Genomic DNA, 15,732 nt, shown 5'->3' with positions numbered 1-15,732 from the left:
GAGAGAGAGAGAGAGAGAGGAGAGAGAGAGAGAGAGAGAGAGAGAGAAGGTCTGGTAGAGCACACAAGAAACTCAGTAGGGTTACAGGAGAGAGAAATCAGGAGGCAGGATACTTGTCTGTTTTCTTCTTTCAACATATTTTAGATTTTTATTGCTTTATATGTATGGGTGCTGTGTGTGTGTGTGTGTGTACCACAGAAGAGGGAATTTGATTCCCTAGGACTAGAGTTACAATTGTGAGCCACCATGTGGCTGCTGGGAATTGAACCTAGGTCCTTTGCATGAGCAATAAGTGTTCTTAACCATCCAGCCAGCTCTCCACTCCTCTATTTGGTCTCCGAACATGTTTTATTATGTGAACATGCACTGCATTTTTATTCTTTCAGCTCCCAAGTCCTAACACTTAGTTCACCTCGAGGGAAGATTGAGTTGGGAAAGGACTTTAAATATCAGAGTGCTTAAGTTTCCCAGTTCCAAGGATTTCTAAGTAGACAGAACTTCCTGAAACAAGATTGCCTAAAACCCCAGCAAGCTTAGAAGCTTTGGACACTGAGCCACTGGTCCCAGTCCCCAAGTCAGCGCCACCTCCTCCCCTCTTTCTTAGAGGCAGGGCCCTGAGGGATGACCCCAGGATCATCTTTCCTGGCACCCGGCCAGCACACTCACCAGGAATTTGGCTCAAATCTATGGACAGCTTCTGCATTTACAGAGAAGCACTCGAAAGAACCAACATTACTGTGAGTCCCCAAGGACATATAGTTGGAGTTGGAGACTTAAAAGGGTTGCATTGGGCTACTCATTTAAAGGGGAAACCGCCTACACAAATAGTACTTCAAGCTGAAGTTCAAGTGCATGTATTTAAAATGCCAAAGTCATAAAACAACAATAAGAGAATGTAAGTAAATTTCCATGCAGTCTGGTGGTTGGGATACTGTTCCGGTTCATGTCATCTAAATACAGAAAGTAAAGCACTAGACACCCCATCACAGACACAGTCCTTACCCCATGGGAGTACAGGGGGAAATTAAATAAAAAATAATTGCAACTGGTAAGTGCTCAAAGGGAAAAAAGACAAAACTGTGAAGTAAGAGAATTTTGCAGAGAATGATGGGTGGTTAGACAGCAGGACACTCAGGGGAAGTCTAAACTGGAGCCTGAAAGATGAGTCCGGTGAGAAAGGGCAGGGCTGTGAACACAGGGGGAGATTTCCAGGAGTTCTGCGTGAATGGATCGACTTAATCCTAACAGCTCTCGGTATGCATTATTATGAAGATGAGTCCAAAGTCACAAGCCAGTAAGTTTGTAAAGTAACCAATTGAGAGTTAATGAACAAAAAGCCAAGTGACCCCCAAGTACCAGGATCTGAGTCTTCATTCTAGAACTGCTTCTGTGAGCACTCAGCTGCAAGGCCTGTGTGTGTGTGTGTGTGTGTGTGTGTGTGTGTGTGTGTGTGTGTACACACGTGCACATTCATTCGTTCCCTGCCCCGAGAGGCGGCCAAGGACTGGAACACAGTGTTCGAGGGTGACTCGAGGTGGGGATGGAGAGCAGGCACAGCCAGATCGTGTCCCACCTTGCAGGCCATGATAAAGAGAATGTCAGGGTGTGCCCAGTGGGACCACACCTGAAAGTGATTACAACAGAGCAAAGACTACCACATTCTTGCTTCCAAACGAATCTACGCAGGAATACTAAAGGAAAATAAATACTCGGCTGTCTAAAATGTTTACATATAGTCAGAAACACTAAGCATGATTCAAGTCCCCAAAAAATGACTAACACTTCTATAGTAGGACAACTGAGAAGAAAAACATTCTGGTGAAGCAGAAAGAAAAATAGCCATTTCTCTAGAGACATGGGCAAGGTGCATGGACAGAAAACTCTACAAAAGCACACATATGAATGCATCAGAAACAGTCCCCATGTCCATAAAGCTCTGCGCACTTTGATTGGTTATTGCCTTAATTGCATGCATTTCTTAGGAGGGGAAGCATGCGCTGGCCCGTGTGTGGAGGTCAGAGGTCAACTTGGCAGGAGATGGTTCTCCCCTTCTACATGTAGGTCCTGGGGAGGGAGCACAGGCCATTGGGCCTGGCAGCAGAGGCCACCTGCTGAGCCATCTCATCAGGCCCCCATCTTTTAAAACATTTATTTACTTTGTGGGGGGTGGGGTGGTGGAGGGTGTGTTCAGGCACCATGTTGCACACGAATGTCTAAGGACACCTCGTGGGCGTCAGTGCTCTCCTTCTGCTGTATGAGTCTCGGGGCTAGAACTCCTGAGGCTTGGCAGCTGGTATCCTCACACACTGATCCATCCCCTTATTATATTCTAAACGCGTTTTTCTCCAGTGTTAAGACAGATATGGGAAGAGAGACCTCTTACATAGTTTAGCCTTCCAGGTAACAGAATGGAGAAGCCTCTTTATTGGTTTTTAGTAAGGAAAAACATAGATTGGCCTCAAACATACAGTTAGAAGGATGGATATTAACACATATGTCTAAAGAGACTTGTTAATAAGTACAGTACATCCCTAAAATCAACTCCTCAATCACTTTTGATAACTACAAAGTAGTGACTTATTGGCGTGGAGGAAGTTTTGCTCTTTGTAACTGATAAAAGCAGGTGAATTTTTGTGTTTAAACTCTGACAATACACATTATTCTTAATAATAAAGTTGTACTTTTGAGATGACTAGTTTTGAGGCTAGCCTGAGCTTCAGTGAGACTATCTCTCAAACAACCAAATGAGCAAAAACCAAAAAGCCAGATGGCTCAGGGGGCAGTTAACAGCACTGGCTGCTCTTCCAGAGGACCCTGGTTCAATTCCCAGGACCCACATGGCAGCTCATATCGCCTGCAACTCCAGCTTCAGGAGATCCAATACCTTCACATAGACATGCATGTGGGCAACACACAAATGCACATAAAGTAAAAATAAATAATTTTTTAAAAATAGCCAAATCTTTAAGAAAAAAAATCAACCATCATGAAATGAGAGACATGCTATATAATATTAAGTGATTCTCAGTCTGTGGAACACAACCCCTCTGGTATCAGATAGTTACATTACACATATCCTGCATATCAGACATTTACATTACAATTCATAACAGCAGCAAAATTACAGTCATGAAGAAGCAAGGAAATAATTTTATGGTTGGGGTCACCATGACATGAGGAACTGTATTAAAGGGTTGCAGCATTAGGAAAGTTGAGAACCATTGGTCTATTAAGTTGCCTTGGAGCAGAGGCTCAGTGTAGGCTGGAGAACTAGACAATGGTAAGATGGGTTCTGGAAAGCCGGGCAGTGGTGGCGCACGCCTTTAATCCCAGCACTCGGGAAGCAGAGGCAGGCGGATCTCTGTGAGTTCAAGGCCAACCTGGGCTACCAAGTAAGTTCCAGGAAAGGCGCAAAACTACACAGAGAAACCCTGGCTTGAAAAACCAAAAAAAAAAAAAAAAGATGGGTTCTGGAAGTATCCACTGAGTCCAACATCATTTCAATATTCAGGAAAGCACCACGAAGAACAGCCCCGAACAAAGGCTTTTCAAGGCAAACCCTAGCCAGCTCTCCCTGCTACTCCACCAGTCAAGGGTCCGTGTGTCACCTGGGCAGCTGTCAAAACTGTGTCCCTGACTCCAGCAAACCAGGAACACAGCCTGACCGCCGCTGGACACCGGAAACAGCGTCACCATAGGTGGAGTCTTTTCACCCCACGGCAATGGGGACTCCGCTTTCCTCACACGCTTTCGTGATAGAGTTCGTGCTGGTCTCAGGCTGAGCCCCAGAAGCATCTGCATCTTCCCAGTGTCTTCAGATGCCAGCAAGCCTTCCTCAGCACCACAAGTGGAGTTTGGGGCACACTGCCTGGTCTAGCCTTCTCCACAGCAGAGTCCTCTGACAGTTCTTTCTGTCTTGCTGAGCATTTCATCTTCCTCTGATCTAAAACCCACACGCTACCACTCTTGAGGTCTTCACCAACATTTAATTCCACCGTTTTTGGAGGAGCCTTGGCATCGGACATGGTGGTGCAGTTCCGTAATCCCAGCTGAGAGAAGTTAAGGCAGGGGATCCCGATTTGAGGTCTGCCAGGGTTACACAGGAGTTTTAAGGATTCATTCCTCACAAACGTTCCTTTCCACCTCAGAGTTCCCGGTCTGTGCGCTCTTGGCTTTGAGAAAACCACTTTCTGTCTCAATGATGGATTTGGAGTAGGGGAGATGATTCACTTGGTAAAGTGCGTTCTGTCCAAGCCCAAGGATCCAGAGTTTGTATCCCCATCACTCACGTAAACAGCTACACGTGGCGGCACATGCTTCCGATTCCAGGGCTGAGCAGGCAGAGACGTGTCATCTCTGGGCTCACTGGCCAGATAGCCTAGCCTAATCAGAAAGGCCCAGACCAGTGAAGATCATGTCTCAAAATCAGGGTAGAAGGGTCTTGAGGAATGACATCTGAGGTTGACAGCTGACCTCTACATGCAAGAATACACATGTGCACATGCATTTGAACATACATATACAGAGAGAGAAAGAGAGAGAGAGAGAGAGAGAGAGAGAAGAGAGAGAGAGAGAGAGATCACACTAACAACAGCAAAAATATTAATTTTTTTAAAGAAGTTCCAGGTCAGCCTAGGCTATATAGGGAGTTTAAAGTCTGAGATACAAGATTCTGACTCAAACAGCAAGAGAGGAAATCCTCTGCCTTGGATCTTTACTCAGTCCTCTTAGCTCCGAGGTCCTCAACTTCCGCATTTATGCTCACTTGCTCTCCACGGTTCTCTGTCACACTTCTAACATGCCCAAGCTTCCTTCTTCCAACTCTGCTGCCCTCTCCTAGGGAGCACTGGTTTTGCTCTTCCTTTACCGAGACATCTCCAGCCCTGGCTCTCCCCACCCGCCACCCACTCTGCGGCTTATCCTTACGCACGGAACATCAAGAATGAGGATTAAGGACACAAAGACAGAAGTCTGGAGTACTTGCCAGCTCTGCCACTGACCATTCCATGACCTGCAGTGAGCAAAACACCTAATCCTCCAAGTTAATTTCCTCCCTCTATAAAACTAGGTTAGTCACAGCTGCTCCACCTCCCTACAGGTATGCAGAGGGTCAAATGAGTATGCGCAAGTGTGTGTGCGTGTGCGTGCGTGTGTGCGTGTGCGTGCGTGTGTGTGTGTGTGTGTGTGTGTGTGTGTGTGTGCGTGTGTGTGTGCGTGTGTGTATGTAAGTCCAATGGGAGTCACAGCTCCACCTCCCTCACAGGTATGCAGCGGTCAAATGAGTATGAACGTGCCTGTGTGTGTGTGTGTGTGTGTGTGTGTGTGTGTGTGTGTGTGTGTGTGTGAGTCCAATGGGAGCCATAAAGCTGCAAGAGCCTAGTCACCCCTGTTTCTACTCTGCCATTATACAGAGGCAGGAGTGGTTATGTGTGAGCTTCAGCCTGTTACAGCTAATGCAAGCAGTATGACACAGTCTAGTTTCTACTGTGATTTACTAATTTGGTAACAATCACATTTCATTCAAAACAAGTACAGCCTTTGGCTTTTTGGTTTTTTGTTTTTTTTTTATTTTTCGAGACAGGGTTTCTCTGTGTAGCTTTGCGCCTTTCCTGGAGCTCACTTGGTAGCCCAGGCTGGCCTCGAACTCACAGAGATCCGCCTGGCTCTGCCTCCCGAGTGCTGGGATTAAAGGCGTGCGCCACCAACGCCCGGCTGGTTTTGTTTTTTTAATTGTGTGAGCATGTACTTCTGGAAGACAGCTATAGCAGAGGATTACTGAGCATGTACCAAGGCAGGCCATTCCAAAGTGTCTCACAAGGGAGGTCGGGGAAACTGAGGCAGAGTAGCCTTCCTATGATCTAAAGTGGGCATCTTACTCTCGAGCCTGCACCCTTATGCACTGTCCTGCAACCCTGGAGTGATGACAGAAAGCGAGCGTGCCGATGTGACGGTCTCTAGAACACTGGGTGAAGAGGCTATATCTGCAAGAACCTTCGGGATCTCTAAAACCAAGACAGCATCATTCAAATTGCAATCTTCAAGTGCTGCTGGGCATACTCAGTTACTTCTCTATGCTGAAGCCAAGGAGCTTCATTGGCAAAGCTTTCTGAAAAACCAATTAGAGGAGTGTCCCATCAACCCTGGCAAGGCCATGGGGGCAGCAATTCGTCCTACAGAAACTACCATACATGTGTATGACAAATACTCCCAATAATAAAGCTTCTAAAATTATAGAAAGAGAAGTGACGTACAGCCAAGAAAAGGATGGGGTAGAGAGATGGAGCGTTATGCAATCACATAAAAAGGCGGGTTGTTGAACTGTGTATAACAGCCTATTGGTGGGGCTTAATATTTCAGTAGCCCAAGTTTTTTTGTTTTGTTTTTTTTCCGAGAGAGGGTTTCTCTGTGTAGTTTTGGTGCCTGTCCTGGAACTTACTCTATAGACCAGGCTGGCCTCAAACTCACAGAGATCTGCCTGCCTCTGCCTCGCGAGTGCTGGAATTAAAGGCGTGTGCCACCACCACCTGGCTTCACTAGCCCAAGTATACACAAGCATGGATAAGTCACTTTCCCAAAGTCTCAGTTTTCTTAGATGCAAACAGTGACGAAAGCCCTGATCTCACAAATCATTAAGAGTTAACAGACGGACAGGCCGGAAAGACGGCTCTGCAGGTAAATGTGCATGCTGTGCAAGCCCGATGACCTGAGTTCGATCCCCCACAATCCTGGAAGTTGTCCTCTGACCTTTGCATGCACACACGTGCACAAACAGTAATAAAAAGACAAGAGAAATAACTTTTATAGGAATCAATAAATTAACGCCTACAGAGGGGGTGCTGTGGAGACTGGCACAGGGCAAGAATGTGGTAAATGTCCATCACTGCTAAACCAATCTAGGAACTGAATCTCACACACTAAATAAACTGGGACACTAACTCAATGCAATGTTAACATCTCAAAGTGGGACAATGTTTTTCTTTTAAATTTCCTGTGTTTTTACTTTTGTCTTTTGAATTAAACCAGCAATATATTAATATTTAAGTATTTCCATTTATTTCAAGTAGCCTTAATAATCCTTCTCTTGAGCTAATAAATTTTTTTCTAGTATAATTCGGCCTGTGCATACTGTGTTTATGGAAATGGAATATTTTATTGATTTAATCTGAGGAGTAATATATTTCACCTCCATTTTTCAGCGTCAAAAAGCCTGCTCATATTTCATCCTATAAAAATATTTTCTGCACTCTTATACATTTTCAGATTAAGAGTGTTCTGAATGGAATATTAGAGCATAAAAACCTGTGGAAGGGAATGGATTGATGTCTGAAGAAAGTAAAGTTATAGGACACAAACACGACAACTTTGTGATGGCTTTAAGATAAAAAGTAAAACCTTACCTCAATCACGTAAGGTCAGAGGTTACCGCAATCAACATTTCAACTCCACCGACAACTCCCTCGTGTGGTCAGAGAAGGTGGACGTAACTCAGTAGCTCAGCAGTCCATCCAGTGTGGTGACAACCATTCTGAAAGGGGAAAGATCCCATTGAGGGAAGTGTGATGGAGCGACCTCCTTTCTAAGTTGAGGCTGACCAGCTGGAGTAGTCAATGATTCGGGTCAGCTATGCGTTTCCAAAATCAACATCAACTGCTCTCCTGCTGGGAGTGGGAGCAGGATAAAGAACTGAGGCAAATGCAAAGACCAGTCTCTCTGCTGGCAGAGGCTGGCTGCCACTCTTCCAGTGATTTATTCTTTCAAAGAAAAGGGCTCCGTCCCTCACCGCCTTTCATCCTCAGCTGTTACCGTTCTTCTGTGTAGTTGCTAAGATATACATAGGTCAGCTCATACATCCCCCCGATCTTTACATTGTTTCCTGTCATTTTATACTCGGACCACCCCATCATTGACGCTCTTAAGTGGCAGTTCCCCGGGATAAGAACCTTGAGACTGTCACTCAACCACGCTCTCCACCATTGCCAATTCCAACACCCATCGGCCACCATCTTTCCTTGAACTTCTGTTTTAGTGGCAGTGATTTAGTAACATTGCCTGGTACCAAAGCCATTGGCACACTGCATGTGTCTACGACTTCTTGACCTGTAGCCTGGACCCTTCCTGTGGATTGCCACCTGTCCGCTTTCTTCCTATTACCTGCACAACCTTGAGCAGACTGCCCTTGCCCCCGAGCTCTTGTTTTCTTGACTACGCAATCCAGAACCGACGCCACTTTCACATCCTCATTGCTCTATGAAATCATTGCTCTATGAATCCCTGGGCATGAATCACACTCCCGCCATTCTGCAGAATGGAACCAGTATGTCTGCTCTGCCAAAAGTCTCAGCTTCGCTATGAATAAAATGAGAACATGCATCCCAGAGGCTGCTGTTAAAGAAGAACAGTACAATCTTTTGTCTCACTGATCCCGCCACAGGTACTCAACAGCATCAGCCATCCCGTCCCACCTGACAGACTACCACCAACCAACCCTAAGGCTCTCTAGCCTTAAAGCTTCTAAACCCCGAGTCCTCTTTTGCCCATACCCTTGGTGTTAAAGATTTTGTCTTCTGCCAAATATAAACTCCTGTGCTGGCCTTCAGTTCTCCCAAGATCTATCATCCACTAACTATGTGTGGCAGCTTCCAGTTCCTTCTGTTCCAGGGAGACTAGTCCGACTACCAAAATTATGCACTCTTCCACCCTGCCTATGTAACCATCATGTCCCCTTGTGAGGTGTATGTTAAGGGGTTCCAGCCCCAGCCATCATGTCCCCTTGTGAGGTGCGTGCTAGGGTTACAGGCCCAGCCATGCTCATCATCCACCTTCTGTAACCCTCAACACCACCTGACATTACTGTCCAGTGTGGCATTGTGTATCAAGTTTAACTGTCCAGCTGACAAGTGATTATTAAGTTTTTCACTTCAGTGTAGACAGTATAGAGTTTTTATAAGTCAATTCTCTTCTGGGTCAGCTCTGCCAATGCTCTTTGAAGTCAACAGGGCTTTACTAAGTTTCCTTTACTAAAAGGAATTCAAAAGTTTTCACCATAAAGACATAATAAATGTTTGAGAAGATATATCTGCCTGGATTTAATAATTCACAACATATGTGTGTTTTGAAATATATTGTTAACCAATTGCGTACAATTTGTATCCAGTTCACAGACCATTTATGCATGCCTCACAAGGGGATATCATGGTTACATAGGCAGGGTGGAAGAGTGCACATCTAACCTGCTAGGTCACATAGGTCCTGAGATGCATATGAACATGACCCAGCACATTTCTAGAAGACATCGAGAGGTAATGTCAAAAGGCTGGGCACCACTTATAGGCAATTCAGTCTAAGGATCACCTCATGGAGCTAAGAGATGAATTTTAAGTATGTCCAACATGTATTAGATCTCATGTCAAAGTGAACACGTTTGAATTTCAAATTGTGTCTCATAACCAAGCTCTTAGCATCAATGACAATAACTTGCCGTGGTAAAAGGGTGACTACAATTTTATCCCAAAGAGATGAACAAAAAAATTAAAGGAAGGCCAGACGGTGGTGGTGCATGCCTTTATTCCCAGCACTGGGGGGTAAAGACAGGTGGATCTCCGAGTTCAAGGCCAGTCTGGTCTACAGAGTGAGTTCCAGGACAGCAACCCTGTCTCAAAAAAACAAAACAAAACAAAAAACCTAAAGGAAGGTCCTGAGCAGGAATAAGAAGAAGATTTAGTGATGTGCTGAGGGATGCAGGAAGAGTAACTGATAGAGAGGAAACGGAACCACCACAAAGGTGAGAGAACCATGCCAACAGCGAGTTGAGTAGGGCAGGACAGAAACTCACAGGAGGCCTCCGCCTTGAGAAACAGGAAGCAGCAGTGGGCTCCCAGGTGCAACTTTCAATATGGCTGACATAAGATGCCTGTGGCAGGGGACTGAAGAGAAACCAGGAGAGCAAATGGAAAAGCAGACTTGCCTGTCAAGAACTCTAAAGTTGACTGCTGGTCACTTTCAAACCCTGGGGTCTGCCTAACCTAACATCCTGATAAAAACACCTGAATTATTTAGTTTCATTCCTCTGTGTGAGAAATCCAGAGGAGAAAAACTTAGAGAGGAAGGCATTATTTGGACCAACAGTTTCAGAGGGTGGAGCAGCTAGCTTCATTTCATGGTGGGCCAGGAAACAGAGAGAGCTGGCAGGATGCAGTGTGGTGCGTGATGATATACCCCCAGGGATGAGCTACTTCCTCCAACCAGCTCCCAGCCCCTAAAGATTCCACCAGCTCCCCAAAACATCACCACCACTTGGATGTGACAGTTCAGTCCCTAGCTGCCAACCCCTGCTCTGCTAACACCACCCTGCTTGCCTGGTATTGTCTCCCTAAGAAATCTCACAGAACCATTCAGTACTTTCCACTGCCAAGCCTGGAGCGCGGGACACGACGGTTACTCACACAGATAAAAAAACAGATACGACGCCGTGTCAAACCGACAGCACAATGCTGGGTAATTTATAAAGTTAACGCTCAATTATTTTTAAAGCAAGATGTTTTCATCTTTCAAAATAGTGTTTGTTCTAAGCTGGGAGGTGGTGGCGCATGCCTTTAATCCCAGCACTCAGGAGGCAGAGAGAGGTAGGTGGATGATCTCTGTGAGTTCCAGGACAATGTTGTTACACAGAGAAACCCTGTCTTGAAAAACCAAAAAAATTAGTGTTTGCTCTCAAGTATAAGTTTAGAAAATTCAAGAGATAAAACTTTTTAAGTGCTGTTAGCATCTTGTTGAATCTTTCCCCACTTTGGTATATATCCATGGCTGCTGTGGGATGGTCTTTCTGTATGCTGTGAGTATGTGTTGCTACCATTGGTTAAGAAAGAAGCTGTTTTGGCCTATGGCAACACAGGATATAGCCAGACGGTAATCCAAGAGAGATACAGGGAAAAGAAAGGTGGAGTCGGGCAGACACAAACACCGGGGGTGGGGTGGGGGTGGGGGGTGGGGGGGTTACAGGTTGTAATGGAACACAGGTAAAGCCACATGGTGATACATAGATTAATAGAAACTAATAGAAATGGGTTAATTTAAGATGTAATAGCTAGCAAGCAATAAGCCTGAGCCATAGACAAAACAGTTTGCAATTAATATTAAGCCTCTAGTGATTATTTTATAAGCTGCTGCGGGCTGCGTGGGACACAGAAAAGTTTCCGGTTACACATGGCCAATTTATAAACATAATACACAAACAAGAATTATCTGGTATTATTTGTAACTGGATTTTCCCATTTATTTTCATGGAAGCACTGTCATTTAATAGTTTTCTACACCTTTATTTTAATGACTGTATGGGATTTCATTTTAAAACTCCTTTGACTCACTGAAATAATTTTCTAAGCTTTGATTGTAAAACAATGCTGACTTGGACACCTTTTCACACATTATTCGGTATTTTTCTGGAAAAAGTCACAGGCCAGTCACATGAAACGTAAAGAGCTGTACTGTGAAAAGCTGCACACGAGAATGTTAAATCCCTGGAGAGGTGGCTCAGCGGTCAAGAACACTGGCTGCTCTTCCAGAGGTCCTGAGTGCAATTCCCAGCAACCATAGGGTGGCTCACAACCATCTATAATGAGATCTGGTGCCCTCTGCTGGCCTTCAGGCAACATGCAGACAGAACACTGTATACATAATAAATAAATCTTTTAAAAAAGAATGTTGAATCTCATGGCACATGGCAATACCACTCTTCCACACTCCTTCAGTATTTTTTAGTATGTTTTTTAATATTATAGTCTATAGATACTTCAAACTCAGTGTGGCTATGAAGCTAACACATTTTACCTTCTTATACTTCTAGTTCCGGCCCTTTGTTTATTTTTCTACATGAGTGTTCACCAGGTAGTATGGATTTACACTATCTCATTAGATCAAGGGCATCATCCACATGGTACCCTGACTGTACACTGATTGGGAGGTTTTGGTTACATGAAGTAAAGTCTACGGAAGCCTCTGAGTCTCAGAAAGGATCCTGGTGTGGGTCTCGAGAGTCTGAAGACACTAGCATATGCCTTTGCCTTGCTGAGAGTTTCCTAGCTCACATTTTTCCAGAAGAGGAACATCTCCACTTTATTGACCTACTTCAAAGATCTCAGAAAGACAAGGTAAGCTCACGAGTCAATGGAACCTTCATAAAAACAAAGGAACAAACGAGATCACCCCCACTTACTAAGCAGCGGGTGCCTCAGTCTTCCAGCCCTCCATCAGGCTGTGAGGTGAGCACCTCAGTCTTCCAGCCCTCCATCAGGCTGTGAGGTGAGCACTATCACTCCACTTTCACAGACAAGCATACGATAGAGTGAGAGACTCTTGGTTTTACATGTAAGCCATGTAGGGATGGCACGATGGCTTACTAAGTGCATAAGGACCTGAGTTCAGATCCCGAGTACCTATGTAAAAACAAGGCATGACAGCACATGTTTGCAATCCTAAGACTTGAGAGGTGAGGTGGAGATGGATGGATCCCTGGGTATCTCTGACCAGACGACCTGGCTAAAATGGTCAAGCTCTGGGTTCAATAAAAGAGTATGCTCCCGTTGGGCGCCCTAATCCAGCATCGGAGGCAGAGAGGCGGATTCTGTGAGTCGAGCCAGCCTGCACAATGAGCTCCAGAAAGGCAAAACAAAAAAAAAAAAAAAAAAAAAAAAAAAAAAAAAAAAGAGTATGCTTTCAAAAGGAGGTAGGGAGTGAGCCATGTGGAGGTGTCGCGCACCTTTAATCCCAGCACTTGGGAGGCAGAGGCAGGTGGATCTTTTTGAGTTCAAGGCCAGCCTGGTCTACACACACACACACACACACACACACACACACACACACACACACCATATACTGATTCTCAAGACTCTTCTCAGCTGTAATCTCAGAGGCTAAGCTTCAAACAGCTCCTAGCTCCATCCATCCTCTTGAGCGTCTCTAGTAAACTCAGTCACGAGTAAACTCGCCTCTCCCTTTGTTTCTTGATACTTTAAGGGTCATTCTGAAAATACATAAAAAGTCAAGTGTTTGGGGCTGGGCACCAAGGCTACTCTATCAGCCACTGCAAACTCAACGGCAAACGTTTTCCTTTCTTCCAAAGGTCCTTCAGGGGCTTCTGGGTGAGTGACGTCCACAGTAACCGTGCCCACACGAACCCTCCTTTTGTGAAAGGCGAAGCACACTGTGCTCTATAAATATTTTACACACAGCCCGTGCTGCAACTCTAGAAGCCAAGGGCTTCACCGAACTCTCTGGCAAACACTGCTCCTATCAACGCCGGGTGCGGGCTTTGTCATCCTGCAGGGTCCTCCCCACTTAGACCTAAGTGTCTCCCCCAAATGTCTGTTTTGTTTTTTACTGTAGAAACTGTGCAAAGGGCAAGGAAGAAGAGTCTGAAATTAGGACAAAAGGAGGCAGCTGATAACTAAACCTGACTGCGCTCACAGCTCTTTGCTGAGGCCCGAGGGCAAAAGTTCATGGCTGTGTGACCCTGGAAGATAGGTTTTTATCAAAGGGTATTATTAGAACCAAGTGGATAGGTTTTTATCAAAGGGTATTATTAGAACCAAAGGACTCATTGCCAGAAAGGGAAAAAAAAAAAAACCATACTTTGATTAATCAGGTGATGATTTAAAGACAATTCTAGAAATTTGAAGGCTAACATGTGTGCAATAGAAAGTTTCCAAATTGGAATTGGGAAGCCAAATGTCTCAAATTCCCCTGCCACCTGATAGCCGGTACAGGCTGATGTATCTCAGGAGCCATGAGCAAGGACAGTTGGCATCCCTGCAGTGTGGATGTAGCCACAGAAGCTAGAGAAGAACTGTGGCTAGGTAAACTGAGGAAGCATGGACTATAGACCATTGGGCAGTACCCAGCCTGAGGAAGCTCATCACAGGCTTGGTGGCAGGAAGCTTGCTCAGTGTTTAACTCCCAAGTACCTGTGGCTCTGGCTTCCCAGCTTCAGGGAGGCTACACCAGCAGAACCACATCTGCCCTCTGGCTGCAGCCACAGGAGAGTGGGAGCCACAGGAGAAAAGGCAGGTGCTGAATGTACACTTGTGTGGCCGAGCATGGCCTCAAAAGTAGTTCAAAAGTGGCAGGGACCATTGTCAACACAGGGCCCAAAGGCCTTACTGACATTGTGAGAGGCCATCAGACCTAGAAGCATGACACAACCTGTCTTAGGGTGTTATTGATATGATGAGACACCATGATCACGGCAACTCTTATGAAGGAAAACATCTAACTGGGGCTGGCTTACAGTCCAGAGATTCAGTCCAGTCTCACCATGGTGGGAAGCATGGCAACACACAGGCAGACATGGTGCTGGAGAAGGAGCTGAGAGTTCTACATCAGGATCCGCAGGCAGCAGGAAGCGTGAGTGAGTCAGTCCTGACTGAGTTCTGAAACCTCAAAGCTCTCCCCCAGTGACACACTTCCTCCAACAAGTCCACACCTCCTGAAAGTGCCACTCCCTCTGAGCCTATGAGGGCCATTTCATTCAAACCACACAACCCCAAGAAGGAGGTGTGGGAAGAGTTTCAGGGACAACCAAGGTGAACCATGTAACCCAAAGAGAGACGCTCACTGTAACATGAATCTTAAAAGGTCTTATTAATAAAAACAAACTCAGGGCCAGGTATTGGGGTGAATACTGGAAGATCAGAGAGACAGAACACAAACCACAGCTGACCTCACCTCACCCACTTCTGAGCTGATCCTGTATCCTCGAACTGGACGCCTCTGATTCTTCACCCAAATGAATCTCAGCTGAACTGCTGCTAAAATCCTAAAAGCTTAACCAGGCTCTAGTTCCTGGTCCTCACACCTTATATACCTTTCTGCTTCCTGCCATCACCTCCTGGAATTAAAAGCATGTGTGACCATGCCTGGCTGTTTCCAGTGTGGCTTTGAACTCAGAGACCCAGACGGATCTCTGCTTTGGAATGCTAGGGTTAAAGGTGTGTGTGCCACCATTTTCTGGTCTCTATATCTAGTGACTGTTCTGTTCTCTGACCCCAGATAAGTTTATTAGAGTGTACAATATATTGGGGAACACAATATCACCACAGGTCACTGTGACTATTAAGTCAACTTAGGAAAAACACAATAATACCTCTAGTTTGTGGACTAAGATTCATGCCCAATTCAAATCAACTACTGACTAAAAAAAAAAGAAAGAAAGAAAGAAAGAAAACAAGGAGAGGGGGCGGGGTTCGAGGCCAGAGTCTCTATTTTCTTAGTTCTGTGTCATTGACTTTCAACATTTTCAGTAAGGGAAGCTTTTAAAGCAGACAGTCACCCATGAAAAGGCTTTGACCACGAAGCCTTTCCCTAAGAACTCGGGCTCAGCTGTCACCACTGTCGCGTCAAAGGTCTGCACTAACAGAGACAGGCATCGCTGAAGGCATCGGGTGCTGACAGCCAGGGGGCCTCTCACTTAACACCAGCCTGGAGCCCAAGAAGGTCACTCCCCTAGCCTGGGGTTAATGGAGAAATCCACAGCATCATGCTAATGGGGTGTGCAGGGAGAATGCCTCGTCCTGTCATGAGATCTGTGGCCTCTTGGGGGTTTTCTGATGAGGCCGTGGTGTCAAATAAAGGCCATCTTCCACCTCTCAACATGTTCCCTGGGTCCTACTGCCATTTCTGTGGCTGTGACAGTCTAAAGAAACAACCTGGGTTTCTAAATGAAAGGCTTAGACAACACTG

The 15,732-nt window shown here is 45.5% G+C and overlaps 1 protein-coding gene across 6 annotated transcripts in view; it reads right to left on the bottom strand.

Annotated features, from left to right (window-relative positions):
- Kank1 (KN motif and ankyrin repeat domains 1) overlaps positions 1 to 15,732 on the bottom strand; it is a 211,645-nt gene that overhangs the window by 124,043 nt on the left and 71,870 nt on the right. For all 6 annotated transcript variants that reach the window (XM_037205399.1, XM_037205395.1, XM_037205410.1 and 3 more), the window contains exon 2: positions 7,398 to 7,525. The gene's annotated coding sequence lies outside the window, so the exon portion shown is untranslated. The remainder of the gene's footprint in view (positions 1 to 7,397; positions 7,526 to 15,732) is intronic.

Source organism: Peromyscus leucopus, chromosome 1, assembly GCF_004664715.2.
Source record: "Peromyscus leucopus breed LL Stock chromosome 1, UCI_PerLeu_2.1, whole genome shotgun sequence".
Classification (NCBI taxonomy): domain Eukaryota; kingdom Metazoa; phylum Chordata; class Mammalia; order Rodentia; family Cricetidae; genus Peromyscus; species Peromyscus leucopus.
The sequence above is the reverse complement of the archived record's forward strand: the minus strand, read 5'-3'. Positions and strand labels throughout refer to the sequence as shown.